Source organism: Gossypium hirsutum, chromosome A02 (genome assembly GCF_007990345.1).
Source record: "Gossypium hirsutum isolate 1008001.06 chromosome A02, Gossypium_hirsutum_v2.1, whole genome shotgun sequence".
Taxonomy (NCBI): domain Eukaryota; kingdom Viridiplantae; phylum Streptophyta; class Magnoliopsida; order Malvales; family Malvaceae; genus Gossypium; species Gossypium hirsutum.
The window spans coordinates 94,585,167-94,605,700 of record NC_053425.1 but is presented as its reverse complement, the minus strand read 5'-3'; the positions used below and the strand labels follow the sequence as shown (position 1 = coordinate 94,605,700).

Genomic DNA, 20,534 nt, shown 5'->3' with positions numbered 1-20,534 from the left:
AATTAAGCACATAATCGGTAAAATTTTCTTATCAAAATTTTCACATGACATCTCTATCATAATATGAACCATGCAATAAAAATAAAATAAAATTTATTTTCGGCTCGGATTTGTGGTCCCGAAACCACTATTTTGATTTCACTGAAAATGGGCTATTACATACGATATTCCCTACTCACCATAACTATATTATTGTTCGATAGGTGCGCTTGGCTTAGTCGTATTTATAGTTAGTTTAGTGACCATCAAGTTTTTGGTGCCGTTTTCGGGGACTAAAATATTAAGAACACTTGATTTTTATTAATTTAGTCATTTTTTTATTGAATTTTATTTTTGCTTTTGTTTAATTTTTGTTTTCTAATTTTTCTTCTATATGCTTCTGGTAGGTTCCTCCAGTTTATGACTAAAAGAAACCTGTTAGGACCATTACTATTTGACAGTGAAATTGAAAGTATTGCTTGCATAAACTGTAGAGAAGCAAGGCAGAGTCGACATAATATAGTAGACGGGCAAGATGACATTATTATTATTACTGAGGAGATGGGTGATAATTAGAATAATCAACTACCTCCTGCAGTTGCTGCAAATCCCGCAAATCTAGATCTTGTTCCTCGTACTACGTACGATTATGCCAAGCCCACTCTAACTGGGGCTAAATTGAGTATTCTGCGTGTAACACCCTAAACCCGGCCTAGACGTTTCGATTGGATCTGACATGTTGCATCAAAGTGTTGTTCAAAAACTGAGCTTGTCGATAAAAGATCGTTATTGAATTTTCAATCCCTTTTAATTAATTGCTACTGAAAACGTTAATGTTGTAAAATCAGAACATGTTGTCCAATTACTGGTCATATCAATTGTTATAAGATTCTAATTGAAAACCTTAAAGTTTTAAAATTTTGGAATCTTGTTGAAAATAGTTATTAACTTGGAAAAAAAAAACCTGTTTCTCCTAATCTAGCAGTTTAAAGGAAGAAATCAAAACTCAACTAAAAGTTAAATCCTCAAATGGCCTTATTACATAAGTAAAACCCAAATATAAAATCTTTAAATAAATAAAGTCATAAGTAAATCATTTGCGATCGTATGGCTACCTCTGAGTCCCTCGCAGCTCTAAATTGTCTAAGGCTGGGGATTACCTGTATAATTAAAAGAAAGGGTGAGTTTGCAAAAACTCAGTATGTAATCCCCCAAACAGCCAGACAGTAACCGGTACATGCAGAACAATCTGGGCCGTATCCCTATTTAGTAATTGAACAGTCTAGGCTTTAGCCCTATACAGTAACGGTGTGGGCTTAAGCCCAATTCAGTATCAGTACAGTGTAGTCATGTAATCCATCCCAATCCAACCAACACACCACCCGTACCAACCAACACACCATGTAGGGATTAAATCAACCCACCCAACCAACACACCAATATCGCAGTGAAGCTGCTAACAGTAATGCAACAAAGCTGCTAATAATAGTAAACGTGGCAAAGCCACCAGAGCAGTAATTACGTGGCAAAGCCACTAATACAGTACTTCCTTCAAATCAGAAACCCAACCCCATGCAGTATGTCGTGTCATAAATATTACGTGTATGCAGTATGTCATATTCAAAACCAGTCATATAAATGTCATACACACATCAATTAACCTACCACTAGGGGTATAATGGTCATTTTGTCGGTTAGGGGTAAAACAGTAATTTTACCCTTAGAGGTATTTCGATCATTTAACTAATTTTTGGGTGTTGGTACAAATAATGACCCTTCAAAAGGTCTACAGTTGTCTCGAACGACTTAGATAACCCATATGGCCAAAACAGTGTGAATGGGCCCAAGGCCCACTTGACCCAGGCCGGCCCACACGCTCGTGTGGCCCATTTAGCCCAATTTTAGTCGCGACTATGCGATCCGCATAGCCCACTCCATTATTTGTCACTTACGGTAAATTTTATCCTTGTAGGGCCCACGAGCCCATTGGGCCTACACGACCCATCTTGGCCCAACGAGGTCCATAACGACCTAAGCCCACGAGAACACTCGTGGCGGCTTCTACAGTCTATCGCCCATGATTTTTGGGCTTGATTTACAGCACGAGCGTTCGCATGCTCGTGAGGCCTCAAATGCCGAAGTTTTGGCTTTTCGGCTCTTGCTGATTCACAATAGCATAGTGGTATGAATACACACCTTTATCCAACGTTTTGAAAGTAGCAAAATTGGGTGTACGACTACACACTTTCTAGAGACCCCTTATGAAATACCAAAAGCACCAACCTAGATTCAATCCAAATATTCAATCAGCCTTTAAATCGATAATAATAAGATTCACAAACCTTGAATCTCTATACTGTCCATACCACTAACCTTGATAAACAGGAATGTAGCCTTAAACCCTTAAATTGCTTGGCTAGACTCCCACAATTGTTGATTGACCACTAACTGCATAACAATAGATCTCGTTAGAGTGTTGATTAAGGATGTAGTTTACACCCATCAACAATAACTTGAGCAAGATAGAGGACAACTTACCGTATCTTTCAGAACTGAATACTGACTTAAGGGGCGGCACACGTGAGTGGAGTATTGCGTTCGATCTAAGAGAGTAAACTGAAGGAAGATCATTAGATAGAAGTAACGATAATCCTAGAAAGGAAAATTGCAAAGTAACAAAAACAAAACCTAATTACCTACCACCAATATTCGGCTTGGTAACAAAGAGAAAGGGTAATGATAGATTCGCAACAGAAGTAGAGTGACAAAATGAAAGTATGAGGCGGTCTATGCTGTGATTAGCTTGTCAGAGTTTTAGAAGGTGTGAGGAGAAAACAAGATATTCAGCTATTACTTAGGAAGAAAGGGAGAGACAGAAGCAGAGATGATCCAGAGATAGCATATTCAGTCAAACATCAAGAGCGGGATTGAAGTTCTAAGGTATTCGATTTAGAAAAGAGGAGAAGAAGAATGCCAATTCAGTAGAGAGAAAATGTGAAGAAGAAAGGGAAAGGTTTCAAAAGAGAGTTTGGCACATGCTATCTTGTATTCGGCAAAACAATCGAGAAATAAAGTTGAAAGAAGAAAGACCTGAATGGTCAGAAACATACCAAAAACAAAATGAGGAAACAAAAGCTCAAGAGGAATGCTACTGAAAACAAAATGAAAAACCCTATTGTTCCTATACCAATTCACCACAACCAAAGGAAAAGAGAAGTTCCCAAAGTGCCAAATACACATCCTAAAGAGTCTCAAATTCGGCCAACACCTTCTCACCCAAACTCCACGATTTTCTCCCTCTTATCTCTCCACCTTTTCCTCCTCCAAATCCATACCAACCTTCATCCAAATCTCTTTTGACCAAGTCTCCAACCACCTCTGCAGAGTTTGACTCAAACTCTACCTCTCACACCATAGAGACATAAAATAAAATCCCTTTTACATTACCTGGGATTCAAACCCATGCCCTCTCAGATGCTCCAAATGCTACTTGCCACTAAGCCACAAGGCTTTTTGTGACATAAAACAAACACAATTATTTATAAAGCCCATGTGCCAGTATCCAGATTCTTTTAAGAGTAAAATAAAAAATTCTGCAAAAGTTGGAGCTTGAACCCAGGACTTCCCAGACACTCCCAAACATACCCAAATCACCTAGCCATTAAAGTAAACATGGAATTTATGCCAAATCACGCAAAATTACAGACCTTATATTTTTGGGGTGTTACAGTGCGACCCACTATGCTGCAAATAATTTCGAACTAAAGCCAAACACTGTTCAGATGATACAAGAATTTGTTCAGTTCGATGGTTTGGAAGACGAAGATCTAAATACTTATTTGACTAATTTTCTGGAAGTCTGTGATACTTTCAAGATAAATGGCATTTCTGATGACGACATTCACCTACGGTTATACCCTTTCTCATTGAGAAACAGAGCTAAACAGTGGTTGAATTCTTTACCATGAGGTTTTATCACTACATGGGATCAAATGACCGAGAAATTCCTACTAAAGTACTTCCCACCGGCTAAGACAGTTAGTTTGAGGAATGATATATTTTCCTTCATTCAGATAATGATTTATTGAGAAGATGCCCTCACCATAGGTTACCTCTATGGTTACAGGTTTAAACCTTTTAGAACGGTTTGAATCCCTTAACTACATAGTTGATCGATGCAGTAGCCAGTGGTACAGTTAACAATAAAACACCCGAAGTGACTTATGAATTTATAGAGAAGATTACACTGAATAATTATTAACAAGTCATGACGACGAAGCCGATAAAAGAAACCGGTGTCTTTAATTTAGATATAGTCACTATGTTATCAAATTAGGTAGAAAAATTAAATAAGAAAATTGGTGGTTTATATGCTTCTACACAGGCACATTCGATGATGCAATGCGATACAAATGGAGGAGGAATGAACAATCTAGAATGTTTACCCTACAGTCTTAGCACAAAGAATAAACAAATCAATTTTATGGGTAATAATTCTATGCCTCAAAATAACCCTTATAGTAATACCTATAATGCAGGTTGGAGGAGCCATCCCAATTTTTCTTGGGGTGGTCAAGGAAATCAGAGAGCATAACCCCCTCTGGGCTTCCAACAACAACCTTACCAATAAGAGAAGAAGCTGTCCCTTGAGGTGATGTTAACCAAGTTTATCTCGGTGTCAGAAACCTATTTTCAGAACACTGAAGTAGAGCTTAAAAATAAACAAGCATCAATTCAAGGGCTCGAGAACCAAATAGTCCAACTTGCTCAGTTAATCTCAAAACGACCATAAGGTAGTTTGCCTAGAAATACCGAAAGTAACCCAATGGAGCAACTTCATGCAATTACTATTTGAGATGAAAAAGGGTTAGTTGAATCTGAATTAGAACCAAGGTAAGAAAGTGTGGTAAGTAACGGTAAGGTTGAGGCAAACCAGAATGAGCAAAAGCCGGTTGCTATAGAATATAAAAGTAATGCCCTCACGCCTGAGACTGTCGCCAGAGTCGAGCTTGAAGTGTTACTAAACTTAATTTATCATTTAAAGAATTTTAAATCAATTATTCCAACTTTTGCAATAAACTGTCAATCTGCGACACCGTAGCTTAAATCTCGAGTTTCGAAACTCGAAATTAAGATCCGTAAATTTTCCTTGAAACTATACTCATATATCTATCTATTAACTTTTTTCTAGAATTTCTGGTCAGACCAATTAGTACAGTTTATTAGTTAAAGTCTCCCCTGTTACAGGGTTTGACTACTCTGACCCCCGTGTATTACGAATCAAATATCTCCCTGTACAGAGTTTTAATGATTATGCCATTTGTTTCTCATAAAACTATACTCAATAAGGATTCCATACATGTAAGGTAAAACTCCTAATTATTTTTGTAAAATTTATGGTAGATTTTTAAATTCAGAATAGGGGATTCAGAGATCACTCTGACCCTGTTCCACCAAAACTTAAATACCTCATAAAATATAACTCATTTACCTGTTTTGTTTTGTCCATATGAAAATAGACTCATCAAGATTCAATTTCGTACTTATTTATATTTAATTCTATTTCTTACTATTTTTAGTGATTTTTCAAATTCACATCATTGCTGCGGCAATATTCTGTTTTATAGCAAATTTTACTTTACTATAGATTTTCATTAACTAAATAGAATTTTAAATATACATGACATCAAATATGATTTAGATTGGCCATTCCAATGGCTAATCATTTACAAACCCTTTTCTTACCAAACCATAACCATATCATAAGATCATTTACACAAAGTGAGTATAGTGCTATACATGCCACATTCAAAATATACAAGCCATTTTACCAATTTAGGTCTTCGGATAGTGTCAACGAGCCTTCGACCTATCCCGATTCTCAAGCCGGCTTGTCAAAACTACAATGAGTGAAAAGAAGGGAGTAAGCATAAATGCTTAGTAAGTTCACATGCAAATAACAAGTAACATGATCATGCAATCCAACATAAACATCATTAAGACACTCATGTCATAAGAATACTTACTATCTTACAACAATTTTGTCTTACCAAATTCTCAAACAAGGATTAAATTCATACGTGTTCATTTTCACTTCTTCAACACGTTCCTTATCGAATCACTTTCATTTTAAGTACTCTCTCTATTCTCTTATGATTCTCCTGTTGAACACATTGGAATATAATTTTGGATAAGTGGATAGTGTGCACGTAAGTGCTATACTCATAGCTAAACAAGCTCAATAGCTTCTGAAATCTATGTCGTCAAGCTACCATGTAACCCGCCCATAAACAAACTCGGACTCAACTCAACGAGCTCGGGCGTTCGCATCCATAAGTGAACTCGGACTCAACTCAACGAGCTCGGATGCCTAGTTACATCTCACGAACTCGAAACTCAACCATCTTAGTGACATATCACTTGTACCCTAATCTATTCCCAAGGTCCAAGCGGGATTCTTCTCAATTTTACATTTTGATCACCTTCTTCGAAATGTAAAAATCGATACTTGCTAACATCTCATACTTATCAAGTTGTTCACATAATTTGCATATTACCAAATAATAATTCACAAAGCATAATATTTCATGATAATAATATCATATCATACAAATATCATTAAATCACTTAAAATAAAAATTACGTTACCTTATTTACACATGAACTTACTTCGATACAAAATATTAGCAATCGAGCCTATTCCTCGTAAATTTTGTTTTTCCCTCGATCACGACTTGAATCTTGTTTCTCTTGATCTATAATACCAAATTAATTTTATTTAATACATACATTCATCAAAACAGCCCCTAATACGAACTTTGGAAAAATTACCATTTTGCCCCTAAACTTTTACATATTTACACTTTTACCCAAAGGCTCGTAAATTAAACCTCATCCTATTTTCTTATGTTTTATGACATGCTGATCATTTTTCCCTTCTATGGAAACATCAAATTCACACTCTAACATGTACTTATGAATATTAGGTATTTTTACCGATTAAGCCCTTTTACTCATTTTCACTTAAAACCGAGTAGCACAAGTTGTCTAACATAATTTAAAACCTCATATTCTATCATAAAACACCAAAATACACAAATTTCACCTATGGGTATTTTTCCAAATATGAACCCTAGGTTGACTTATTGCTAGCATAAGCTAAATCGAGCTACCGGGATTTCAAAAACATAAAAATCATTAAAAACGAGGCTTGAAATCACTTACTCTGAAGCTTGGAAGTTGAAGAAACCCTAGCTATGGAGAGAGGTAAGGTTCGGCCAAGTCTTGATGAAGATGAACACATTTTGGCCTTAATTTCCCTTTTAATTAATTTTAATTACAAAAAGACTAAAATACCCTTAATACCTTTCTTTGAAAATTTTCTTGTACAAGCCCATTTTTGTCCAAAATTTTAGAAATTGGTCAAACAACCATTATGGGCTTCATGCAAAATCTTTTCAATCAACTTATCATTTTTCGGTACACCAATCCGGTTTTTAACATCAAGTAACCATCAGAACCGATTCTGAAATCTGACCTTGTATCAACCTCACATTGTTTTCTTTTGGCTTGCAAATCTTCATCGATTTTCTAAGCTTCACAAATCTCTTGTAAAAACATCGGTCTTGCTCTTAACTCTGCTAGAATCGAACCATCATCTGATACCTTTAACTGAGTGTTCATAGCTCTCAAAGAAAATAGCAACTTTCTGCTTAAAGCATCAACAACCACATTCGCTTTTCCCGGATGGTAGTCAATAACAAGCTCGTAATCTTTCAATAACTCCAACCATCTTCGTTGTCTCAAATTCAAGTCTTTTTGTGACATCAAGTACTTAAGACTTTTCTGGTCGGTATATACTCGACACTTTTCACCATACAGATAATGTCGCCAAATCTTCAGAGCAAACACTATAGCAGCCAATTCCAAATCATGAGTCGGATAATTCCTTTCGTGAGATTTTAACTTCCTCAAAGCATAAGCCACCACTTTTCCTTCTTGCATAAGTACACATCCTAAGCCATTTCGAGAAGCATCACTATACACCACAAATTCTTTACCTGATTCGGGTTGTACCAACACTGGTGCTTCAGTTAATAACTTTTTCAATTCTTCAAAACTCTGTTGACATTCTTCCGTCCACTCAAATTTAACATCCTTTCGGAGTAGTCTAGTCATAGGAGCAGCAATTATAGAAAATCCATTTACAAACCACCGATAATACCCAGCTAGCCCCAAGAAACTTCTAACCTCGGTTACATTTTTCGGTGGTTTCCAATCAACAATGGCCGAAATTTTACTAGGATCAACCCGTATACCATCACCTGAAACAATGTGACCCAAAAATCCAACTTTCCGAAGCCAAAATTCACTTTTACTAAACTTGGCATATAATTGCTTATTTCTCAAAGTTTGCAAAACTATCTTCAAGTGTTCGGCATGTGTTGTGTCATCTTTCGAATAAATTAAGATGTCATCTATAAATACCACAACAAATTTGTCCAAATATGGCCAAAATATGCGATTCATCAGATCCATAAACACAGCAAGAGCATTTGTTAACCCGAATGGCATAACTAAAAATTCATAATGACCGTACCTTGTTCTAAAAGCAATTTTAGGCACATTTGACTCTTTTACTCACAGCTGGTAGTACCCAAATCTCAAGTCAATCTTTGAAAACCATGTCGCTCCTTTCAGCTGATCAAACAAATCATCAATTCTCGGTAACGAATACTTGTTCTTGATTTTCACCTTGTTTAATTGCTGATAGTCAACACACAATCTCATAGAACCATCCTTCTTTTTCACAAATAATACGGGAACACCCCAAGGTGAAAAACTCAATCTCACAAAGCCTTTATCAGTCAACTCTTGCAATTGCAACTTTAGTTCTTTCAACTCTGCTGGTGCCATTCTACTGAGCAATCGAAATCGGAGTTGTTCCCAGTATCAACTTAATACCAAATTCTACTTCCCTGACTGGAGGCAAACCCGACAACTCTTCTAGAAATACATCCGCGAACTCACATACAATCAGCACTGATTCAACTTTCTTTTCAATTTCTTTTGTATTAAGTACATACGCCAAATAAGCTTCATAAACCTTCCTCAAATATCTCTGAGCCGACATTGAAGAAATCACACTAGATAATGCCTCTGATTTGCCTGGTTCAACCCGCAGAATTTTACCACTTTCACACTTTAATTCTATAACCTTTTCTTTGCAATGTACTATAGCATCGTGCAATGTCAACCAATCCATACCCAAAATAACATCAAATTCATCAAACAGCAACAACATCAAGTCGGCCGGAAAGTAATGACCCCGAATCATTAAAGGGCATTTCTTGCATACTTTATCAACTATCACACATTTGCCTAATGGATTCGACACTCTGATCATAAATTCTGTGTACTCAATAGGTATATTCATACTAGACACCAATTTTATGCACACATATGAATGAGTAGAACCGGGAACAATCAAAGCAATAACATTAACATCATAAAAAGAAAATATACCAGTAATCACGTCAGGTGATGAAACATCTTCACGTGCCTTTGTGGCATAAGTTCTAGCTGGAGTCCTTGCTTCAGGATTAGCTGCTGAATCTCTGATTACGTTCTTGCTGCTTGCTTCATTTCCAGCTTTTCTCGAATATCTTCCCTTCAAGTCTGCACCACTAGCTTTTACACTCTGAAATTTTTCTTTTTCAACTCTCTCTAGGTAGTCTCTAATAAAATGATCCGGAGAACCATACTGAAAACATTCATTCGCTCTACATGGGCCAAAATGATTTCCGCCACACTGCTGGTACTCGGGATTAACAAATCTCGAATTCCCCATACTAGCCATGGAAGTAGTCTGAGATTTAAGACCCACATTTTGCTTCTTAAAATTTCCATATGATTGTCCGGCCGAAACCTGAGAATGAGGATTCATATTTCTAGATTTTCTAGATTGCTGTGAGAATGAACTGCTCGTCGATCTTTTCTTCCAATTTCTAGTCTCAGCCTCTACTTTTTTCTTCTCTTTAAGTAGTTTTTCAGCCTTGCAAGCCCGATCAACAAGTAGTACCATTTCTTTTAATTCAAGAATCCCGACAAATACTTTGATGTCTTCATTAAGTCCGTCTTCAAATCGTCTACACATTTTAGCCTCTGTAGGAACATATTCTCTAGCATACTTACTCAACCTGACGAACTTCCTTTCATATTCAGTAACTGTCATGTTGCCCTACTTCAACTCAAGAAATTCTTTACGCTTTTGATCAACAAATCTTTTACTAATGTATTTCTTTCGAAATTCTTCTTGAAAGAACTCCCAAGTTACTTTCTCTTTCGGTACTACTAAAATCAATGTCTTCCACCAATGATAGGCTGAATCCCTCAACAATGATATAGCACATTTCAAGTATTCCTCAAGTGTACAAGACAATTCATCAAATACCCAAATAGAATTCTCAAGCCAAAACTCTACTTTCTCAGCATCATCATCAACATTTGCCCTGAATTCTTCGGCCCCTTGCTTACGAATTCTGTCAACTGGAGTTCTGTGAAATTTTATCAGATCTACACCTTGAGGCATCGGGGGTACAGGTTGAGGAATCGGCGGAGGTGGGGGAAGTTCTGCATTCGGGCTCGTACGAACGAACTCAGTATACCAGGCATTCATCATCTGGAGAAAGGCTTCCCGAGCCCCTTACCCTCCTCCTTGACCAACAGTAGGAGGTGGATTTTCAGTTGGCACCGCCCCTTCACTGGTTCTCCAACTACGACGAGGGGATACATAGCTCCAGGTTAGAGGGATAGACTCATATACCAGCACTAGGGGTTAGAACGTAGCCTGACTCTATACTTTTGGGTTATAGGGTTTGAGCGTGGGATTACTTAAGAACTACGCCTACAAGGCGGTTAGCTATCTTCCCTTCCTTTAACGGTAACTGTAGCTGGAGCTGGTGCATTACTCTCTACATCATCAGCCACAGCTGGATCAGGATCCATTTACTATAAAAAAATCATTTAAAAGGTCAGAAGTCGTCACAGTATCACAATATATATATGGAATGTATAGCAAAAACCGTACATACAACACGTTAGTCTGAGACCGACTAAACCTACTCTGATACCACTAAATGTAACACCCTCACGCCTGAGACCGTCGACAGAGTCGAGCTTGAGGTGTTACTAAACTTAATTTATCATTTAAAGAATTTTAAATCAATTATTCCAACTTACGCAATAAACTGTCAATCTGCGACATAGTAGCTTAAAAATTCATATCTCGAGTTTCGAAACTCGAAATTAAGATCCGTAAATTTTTCCTGAAACTATACTCATATATCTATCTAATAATTTTTTTCTAGAAATTTTTTTTGGACCAATTAGTACAGTTTATTAGTTAAAGTCTCCCCTATTACAGGGTTTGACTACTCTGACCCCTGTGTATTACGAATTAGATATCTCCCTGTATAGAGTTTTAATGATTATGCCATTTGTTTCTCATAAAACTAGACTCAATAAGGATTTCATAAATGTAAGGTAAAACTCCTAATTATTTTTGTAAAATTTATGGTAGATTTTTAAATTCAGAACAGGGGATTTAGAGATCACTCTGACCCTATTCCACCAAAACTTAAATATCTCCTAAAATATAACTCATTTACCTATTTTTTTCATCCATATGAAAATAGACTCATCAAGCTTCAATTTCACAACTTATTCATCATTTAATTCCATTTCTTACTATTTTTAGTGATTTTTAAAATTCACGTCATTGCTGCGATAATATTCTGTTTTATAGCAAATTTTACTTTACAATAGATTTTCATGGACTAAATAGCATTTTAAATATACATGAAATCAAATATGATTTAGATTGGCCATTCCAGTGGCTAATCATTTACAAACCCTTTTCTTACCAAACCATAACCATATCATAAGATCATTTACACAAAGTGAGTATAGTGCTATACATGCCACATTCAAAATATACAAGCCATTTTACCAATTTAGGTCTTCAGATAGTGTCAACGAGCCTTCGACCTATCCCGATTCTCAATCCGGCTTGTCAAAACTACAATGAGTGAAAAGGAGGGAGTAAGCATAAATGCTTTGTAAGTTCACATGCAAATAACAAGTAACATGATCATGCAATCCAACATAAACATCATTAAGACATTCATGTCATAAGAATACTTACTATCTTACCACAATTTTGTCTTACCAAATTCTCAACCAAGGATTAAATTCATACCTGTTCATTTTCACTTCTTCAACATGTTCCTCATCGAATCACTTTCGTTTTAAGTACTCTCTCTATTCTCTTATGATTCTCCCGTTGAACACATTGGAATATAATTTCGGATAAGCAGATAGTGTGCACGTAAGTGCTATACTCATAGCTAAACAAGCTCAATAGCTTTTGAAATCTATGTAGTCAAGCTAACATGTAACCCGCCCATAAACTAACTCAGACTCAACTCAACGAGCTCGGGCGTTCGCATCCATAAGTGAACTCGGACTCAACTCAACGAGCTCGGATGCCTAGTTACATCTCGCGAACTCGGAACTCAACCATCCTAGTGACATGTCACTTGTACCCTAATCTATTCCCAAGGTCCAAACGGGATTCTTCTCAGTTTTACATTTTGATCACCTTCTTCGAAATGTAAAAACCGATACTTGCTAACATCTCATACTTATCAAGTTGTTCACATAATTTGCATATTACCAAATAATAATTCACAAAGCATAATATTTCATGATAATAAATATCATATCATACAAATATCATTAAATCACTTAAAATAAAAATTATGTTACCTTATTTACACATGAACTTACCTCGATACAAAATATTAGCAATCGAGCCTATTCCTCGTAAACTTTGTTTTTCCCTCGATCTCGACTTGAATCTTGTTTCTCTTGATATATAATTCCAAATTAATTTTATTTAATACATACATTCATCAAAACAGCCCCTAATACGAACTTTGGAAAAATTACCATTTTGCCCCTAAACTTTTACATATTTACACTTTTGCCCAAAGGCTCGTAAATTAAACCTCATCATATTTTCTTATGTTTTATGACATGCTGATCATTTTTCCCTTCTATGGCAACATCAAATTCACACTCTAACATGTACTTATGAATATTAGGTATTTTTACCGATTAAGCCCTTTTACTCGTTTTCACTTAAAACCGAGTAGTACAAGTTGTCTAACATAATTTAAAACCTCATATTCTATCATAAAACACCAAAATACACAAATTTCACCTATGGGTATTTTTCCAAATATGAACCCTAGGTTGACTTATTGCTAGCATAAGCTAAATCGAGCTACCGGGATTTCAAAAACATAAAAATCATTAAAAACAGGGCTTGAAATCACTTACTCTAAAGCTTGGAAGTTTAAGAAACCTAGCTATGGAGAGAGGTAAGGTTCGGCCAAGGCTTGATGAAGATGAACACATTTTGGCCTTAATTTCCCTTTTAATTAATTTTAATTACAAAATGACAAATACCCTTAATACCTTTCTTTGAAAAATTTCATGTACAAGCCCATTTTTGTCCAAAATTTTAGAAATTGGTCAATTTTCTATTTAAGACCTCCTCATTAATATTCCAAAGTAATTTCATACTAAAAACTTCTAGAATGCAAGTTTTGCAAATTTTCTATTTAGTCCCTAATCTCAAGTTAAGCACTTTATGCATCGAATTTCATAACGAAAGTTTCAAACAATCATGCAATCATATCATAAACCTCAAAATAATTATAAAATAATTATTTCTATCTCAAATTTGTGGTCACAAAACCACTATTTTGATTAGGCCATAATTCGGGATATTACAATAAACCTCGAGTGCCATATCTTAACGTGATGAAGAAAGACCACACGAATGAACAATTTGGTAAATTTCTTAAACTTCTGAAAAAATTACATATTAACTTACCGTTTGCTAAAGCTTTTTCACAGATGCCCAATTCTGTTAAATTTTTAAAGGAGCTTTCGGCAAACAAAAGGAAGTTAGATGATTTGTCGCATATGGAACTAAATGTAGTTTGCTCGACCATATTGAAAAATAAACTATCCAACAAGTTGAAAGATCCAGTGAGTTTTTCTATTCCTTGTTTAATTGGTAGTTTGAATATTAACAATGCTTTGGCTAATTTAGGGGCTAGTATTGATGTCATGCCCTATAAAATGTAACACCCCTAACCCGTGTCCGTCGTCGGAATAGGGTTTTGGAGTATTACCGAAACATTCAAAATATTTTTCTATTAATTTACATAAATTACTATTCATTATCCGAGATTATACATATCATCCCATATATAGACCCTCGAGGCCCAACATGAGTGTTGGAATCAAATCGGGGCTAAATCGGGAACTCAGAGAATTTTCACAAAATTCCAAAATTTTTCCTAGGTGCAAGACTCACATGCTCGTGTGTGGTCTAGGGACACATTCGTGTGGTCAGGCCATGTACTACACACGCCCATGTCCCTACCTCATGTAACTCTTTAACTTTTAAAGCATGAAGAAATTGAAGTCACACGGCCAAGTCACATGCCCGTGTGGTAGACCATGTGGCAAATTTTTATTTTCAAAATTTAGGTGCAGTTTTCTCATGGCCGTGTAACACGCCTGTGTTCAAGGCTGTGTCAACTACACGGCTGAGACACATGCTCGTAAGATAGGGAAAAATATACGGAGTAAGCATTTTTGCTTAGTAAGTTCGTATAACGGAAAATAAACTTACCGTTCTTATTTATTAACACAAGCACACATAAATATATATTCTATCAATTTTGGGTAAGTTACCTAAACACATACACTTATTCAAACAAGTTAGTCACGTAATCTCATATGAATATTAAGTAAACATAGATGACTATCACATTACGAGTTCCATAAAATTTTCACCTTTCCTTGATTCAAGATTCCTTTTTCTGTTGAACTATTGAAATACTGATGGGCTTCCGGTTAGTATCTCAAAAGTACCCTTTTGGGCACAAATTTGAAAAGCATACTATCGAGCCACATGTAACACCCCTAACCCGTAACCGTTGTCTGACTAGGTTAAAGGCGTTACTAGATAAATCAGAATATTTTACGAACAATTCATAAACATTATCTACAATCATAGTCAAACATTATCATAGAGTCCCTTATATAGGTCATCAAGACCTTAAACATGCATTAGAAAGTGGTCAGGACTAAACCAAGTTCATACAAAAAATTTTGAAACTTAAACAAGTTTGCAAAGTTGTACAGGTCACACGCCCGTGTGAATAGGCTGTGTGCCTTACACGACTTTAGACACGCCTCTGTGTCTAGGTCGTGTCAAAACAGGGCATACATACTGACTTGTCCGCACAGCCACATGACACGCCCGTGTGCCAGGCCGTGCAAAAATTAGGGAGGCCACTGACTTGGCCACACGGCTGACCACACGCCTGTGTGTCTAGTGTCAAGGGTTGTGAAGGACAAGCAGCAACCATGACGGACTTGTGCGATCCATCGCATTTGAGGGAGGTCATTTGGCCCAATCAGACTGGTCCAGTGCTTGGAGAGATTGAAAGCCCATCTCCAGAGCTTGGCAAATATGGAAAGTAATCTTCAAAGATATGCTTGGCAAATATGGAAGGGGATCTTCAAAGATATGTGATCCTAGACTTTAATGTAATCTTTAGAAGATACGATTTTGTAATCTTGGAGATTTGATATCTAGTTAGCTTTGAATCTTAGCCATTGATGTATTTCGATCTGTACCGTTGATATTGGGAAGGCACAACTATAAATAGAGGCCTCTCCCCCTTATTGTAATTCATTCAGTGAGCAATAGAATTTTGAGAGTATTCACTCAAACTTTTCTCTCAACTGTTCTTATTTTTTGGTGACTTTTGTTCATCTTTCAAGATCATTCTTACTTCGTTCTTCTGCTCTTCTTCGTGGGTTCTGGAGAGGAGTTTTGTTGAATCCTCAATTGTTGCGAGATAGGCTGACTTAGGCATTTTTGAAGCGAAGAAATGCTTAAGGCCGCACAGATTGCTTGTGAAAACTCTAAGTCCATGACACTAGCCCATGGTCGAAACTGACTTGGCCACATGGCCGAGCACATGCCCGTGTGTACGACCGTGTGGTCCGTCCAGGCTCATTTCGAAGTTTTATTGAGTTTCTTTATATCTTATGGTTATCCTAATTTTGAGCTGTTTTTATTCTTATTATTTGTTTTCTAATTTACATGATAAATACTTGATTCTTGTTCTCAATTGTATGCTTATTTCTTGTTTTAATATTTTCAGAATATTAATTCATGTTTAATGTGCTTATTTCAGTTGAGCAAAAGTACCTGTTTAAGAGTAGCTCTAGCATAATTAAGTGGAGTTGCATGCAACCCTAGAAATAGGATGACATAAATCTACTGGATTAGAGTTAAATCTAATAGGGGAATCCATAGATCGAGTTAATGTGACAATAGGGGTTTTAATTAGAAAAATATTTCAATTAATTAACCTAGAGTCAGTTGTTCTTACTCTCGAAAGAGATATTAACATGATTTAGGGATTTCTACGGATCAAGACACAAGTGAATAAATTATTTAATTCAGATTCATAAGAAAGGTGAAGTCTAGGTGGATTCTTTCCTGGGTATTGTCTATCTCATTGGTTATCTTTGATTATATTCTGATTTCATTCTCTGTTCCATTCTTAGTTAGATTAGTTTAATAATTTTAGATTAAAAATAGTCACTCTAATTTGTTAGCTAAATAATAGAAAAACGATAATTACTAGTACTTTTAGTCCTCGTGGATATGATATTCCTTACTCACCATAACTATACTATTGTTTGATAGGTGCGCTTGCCTTAGTAGTATTTATAGTTAGTTTAGTAGCGATCACCCATAGTCATGTGTTTAGCAAAATTATGCTCAAAAAATAATAAATTTGTGAACATACAACTTGAGTAGATATATCACTCAATTATTTTCAAATATTAATATGCTAACAAAAATATGTACTAAATGTCTTCCCTTAATAGGTTTGTGCTTAAAATTTTCCAATCAAATTTTATTTTCCTTGATTGAACTAAGTAGCAATCCTAAAGTTTAATTATGTCTTCATATGTTGTGTTCAATGATTCCTCTCCACTAATGTAGTCGGCATAAAAATCTAAATCAATAGGTCTTTAATATAGTTGCAAAATGGCTTAGGTTAAGGTAGGAAAAAGATAGATAATTTTAGGCTAAACCTTAGACTCAGCTTGCCTCAAACCTTCCAATACAATTATTCCCAAGAACACCAACTCTTTTGAGTTTGAGTACACACGCTCTCTGTACATTTTTCTTCAACAACTGGATTTCTTTTAGCAATCATAGATGGTTTCTTGAGTATACAACTCAGTATTTTGTCCTTGACCATTCCAATACTTCTCTCTAACTCCCCCAGACTTAATCACAAAAAAATATTTTAGATGAACTGATTCTAAGATTTGGGACAAGTAGAGATAAATTTTAAGGAAGGGATGTCTTATTAATGTATGGTTCAGAAAAAAATTAGGCCATATAGCTCAAGGTAGGGTTTCAAGGGATAATTATTTACTAAGGTTGGCTTAAAAGGCTCAAATGATCCAACAAAAAGTTTGCCTAAATCATTTTCAAACTACCACGCCTCTTAGGATTTCGCCTTAAGGAAATTACTAAGTCAATTTTAAAGGCTTAAACTTTCATGCATGCTTAGTTTTTCTAAGGAATTAAAAATTCTCATGATTTAACTTATACACATTTACTAAGTTCAGTATTTTTGTCATAATTAAGCTAACATAAAAATAATTGAAACAATAGAATTTTATACATACTAAAGCTAACAAAATTAAGCAAAAATTAAATTTTCGAGCAATATTTTCTATAACATAAATTGATGGAAAGAAAATAATTTTCATTAAAAAAATCTCAGAAAAATTTCTAGTCCCCACTAAAGAGAATCAACGTCCTCGTTGTTTAAAACATAAAATTGAAGGGACAAAGTTAAAATAGTAAATGGAAACTGTGCAGCAAGTAGGATCGCAAGAAAGAGAGATGAGTCAAATTTGACTACTTAAATGCCAAGCCTTTCCTTGACAGATCCAATCCTAAACATGCATGTATCCATTACCACACTTCTCATTTTTCATGGAAAAAATAATGTGCAAGCTAGCTCAATTTTATTCATAATTGTAACTCAATATTTATTGAACTAAAAATGTAAAATAGCAGTAGAGAAAAACAATGAAATAAATGACAGCTGAAAATATAAAATAACGATAGAGAAAAGTTAAGAGAACTCCCTCAATGTTATTTGGAATTGTCATTGACTGAAACTGTGTTAAAAGACCATCTATCATACTAACCATACTCATGAACAAAGTAATTATACTTTTTCCCAGCAAATCTGTCCAACATATGATTAGGGAAAGAAAATTGGAAATGATCTTTCTTAGTGGCCTCATTTAACTTCCTGTAATTCATGCAAATCCTCCAACTTGTGACTCGAATATATGAAATAATCTATCTGATAGTCTTCTTGTGCCTTTCCAAAACCACAAGTGACTCTTATTCTTGATTCTTGGTGAACTCAACTAAAATAATGATAGTTAAATTTGAAGATAGACCTAAATAATCATATTCCAAATGAGGAGGCAAAATCTTCAGTTCCAATTCAACTAGCTCTTCAATCAACGCTTTTGGTTATGTGTACTCACGAGATGATAACTTTAATGATTCAAGTGGAACTTCTTGAATGAATCCCTTCGAATTAGCTTTTAACAAAGGAAAAAATTCTTCATCTTTATCATCACTTGGCGAATCCACTAGTAGAATATGTTCTAATGGATCATTTAGAGAATTGAGTTCCAATTTTGTATAAGCCAACGATTCTATCTTAGAATTAGCAAAGCAATCTTCAACTACATCTGGGGATTTAGTAGCATTGAAGTCATTAATAGTTGCCTTGTCCTCCAAAAGTTTCTTAAATTGAGTATCCTACTACTGCTTCAGGAATCGTTGAGGATATAGGCAATGTATAATTTTAAATCTATCTAGACTACTCTGTTGCGGTACAGCTACAACCTTGGTCTTCAGTGTGGAACTCTCAAGATTAAATTGTTGCACAAATGTTTTGGTAGAGGTCGTGGGAACAACCTTTTAAAATGTGGGGATTTTGTCTTTGATTGGAATTTTCTCTTTGCTTTGAGAAACAAATGGTTCACTTTCAGCTTCAACATCCTTGGTTTCTAATTTCTTCCCACTCCTCAAGGTTACGGCTTTGCAATTCTCCTTACTCGTATTTCTTGGGTCTTTTGTATCACTCAACAAAGCACCTTGGGGTCTATTTTGAAGTCCATTAGCTAGCTAACCTGCTTGATTCTCCAAATTCCTTAAAGTGGCATCATTCTTTTCCATGTATGCTTTCAACAAGTTTTCCAAAATATTGGATGATTCAACTTGCATTGTCTTTTGAACTTGTTGAGCGAACGCTAGCAGTTGATTGGATTGAATGTAATTGTTGCTAGGACCGACTCCTTGGTTACTCCATGAGAAATTTGGATGATTTTTCCATTAAGGATTGTAATAGTTCAACTGTAGTCTCGACCCATTTCTGTTCTAATTCTAATTACCCATGTAGTAAATAGACTCTGGGTTTGATAGGAAATTCTCGAAAACATGGCCGTCTCCATAATAGACATAAGAAACATTCTCAAATTAACTTGACTTCTATCCTGTTAGATTACTATTGAATCCATTAGTAGTAAAGTTCTTAAGCATAGAAGACATAAATGATACCTGAGATTCGAAAGAGTAACTGCATTAACTTCATGTACTCCTATCACTCTTCTTCCTATGGTTGTTTGGTTGGTTGGCCACTAATAATTATTGCTAGAAATTCTTTCAATAATCTCATAGGTTTCATTGTAGGACTTTGAAAGAAGTGCCCTATTTGCAGAGGCATCTACCACCATTCTTGTGTGTGCATTAAAACCAGTATAGAATGTCTCCATTTGAATGTAATAAGGAATACCATGGTGAGGACACCTTAGCAATAACTCTTTAAACTTCTCCCATGCCTCGTGTAACATTCTTCATCGAATTGTTGGAATGTAGTGATCTCATTTTGAAGTTTGGCATCCTTACTGGGAGGGAAAACTTTATCAAGAATCGTTTGGCCAATTCTTGCCATGTACTTATGGAACTGGATGGTAGAGAGTTCAACCACACTCGTGCTTTATCTCTCAAAGAGTATAGGAATAATTTCAATCTCAAGGCATCTTCTATAACTCCGATCAATTTGAACAAGTCACTTAGTTCCATGAAAAAGTGAAGATGAATATGTGGATCTTCAGTAGGCATCCCACTAAATTGACCCACAATTTGAAACATTTAGGATATGATTAGATTTAGTTCAAATTGTTGTGCCTCAATTTTGGGCCTCATGATACTCGGATTGAGCTCGTTGAAGAGAGGAATAACATATTGTCAAAAGACAAAGTTTTTGTCATCGGCAACA

The 20,534-nt window shown here is 35.7% G+C and overlaps 1 non-coding gene across 1 annotated transcript; it reads left to right on the top strand.

Annotated features, from left to right (window-relative positions):
• The first annotated feature begins 20,044 nt into the window (after positions 1-20,044).
• On the top strand, positions 20,045-20,150 carry LOC121216863 (small nucleolar RNA R71). Its single transcript, XR_005913068.1, has one exon. It is a non-coding gene; the product is annotated as a small nucleolar RNA R71 (small nucleolar RNA).
• Positions 20,151-20,534: the final 384 nt, after the last annotated feature.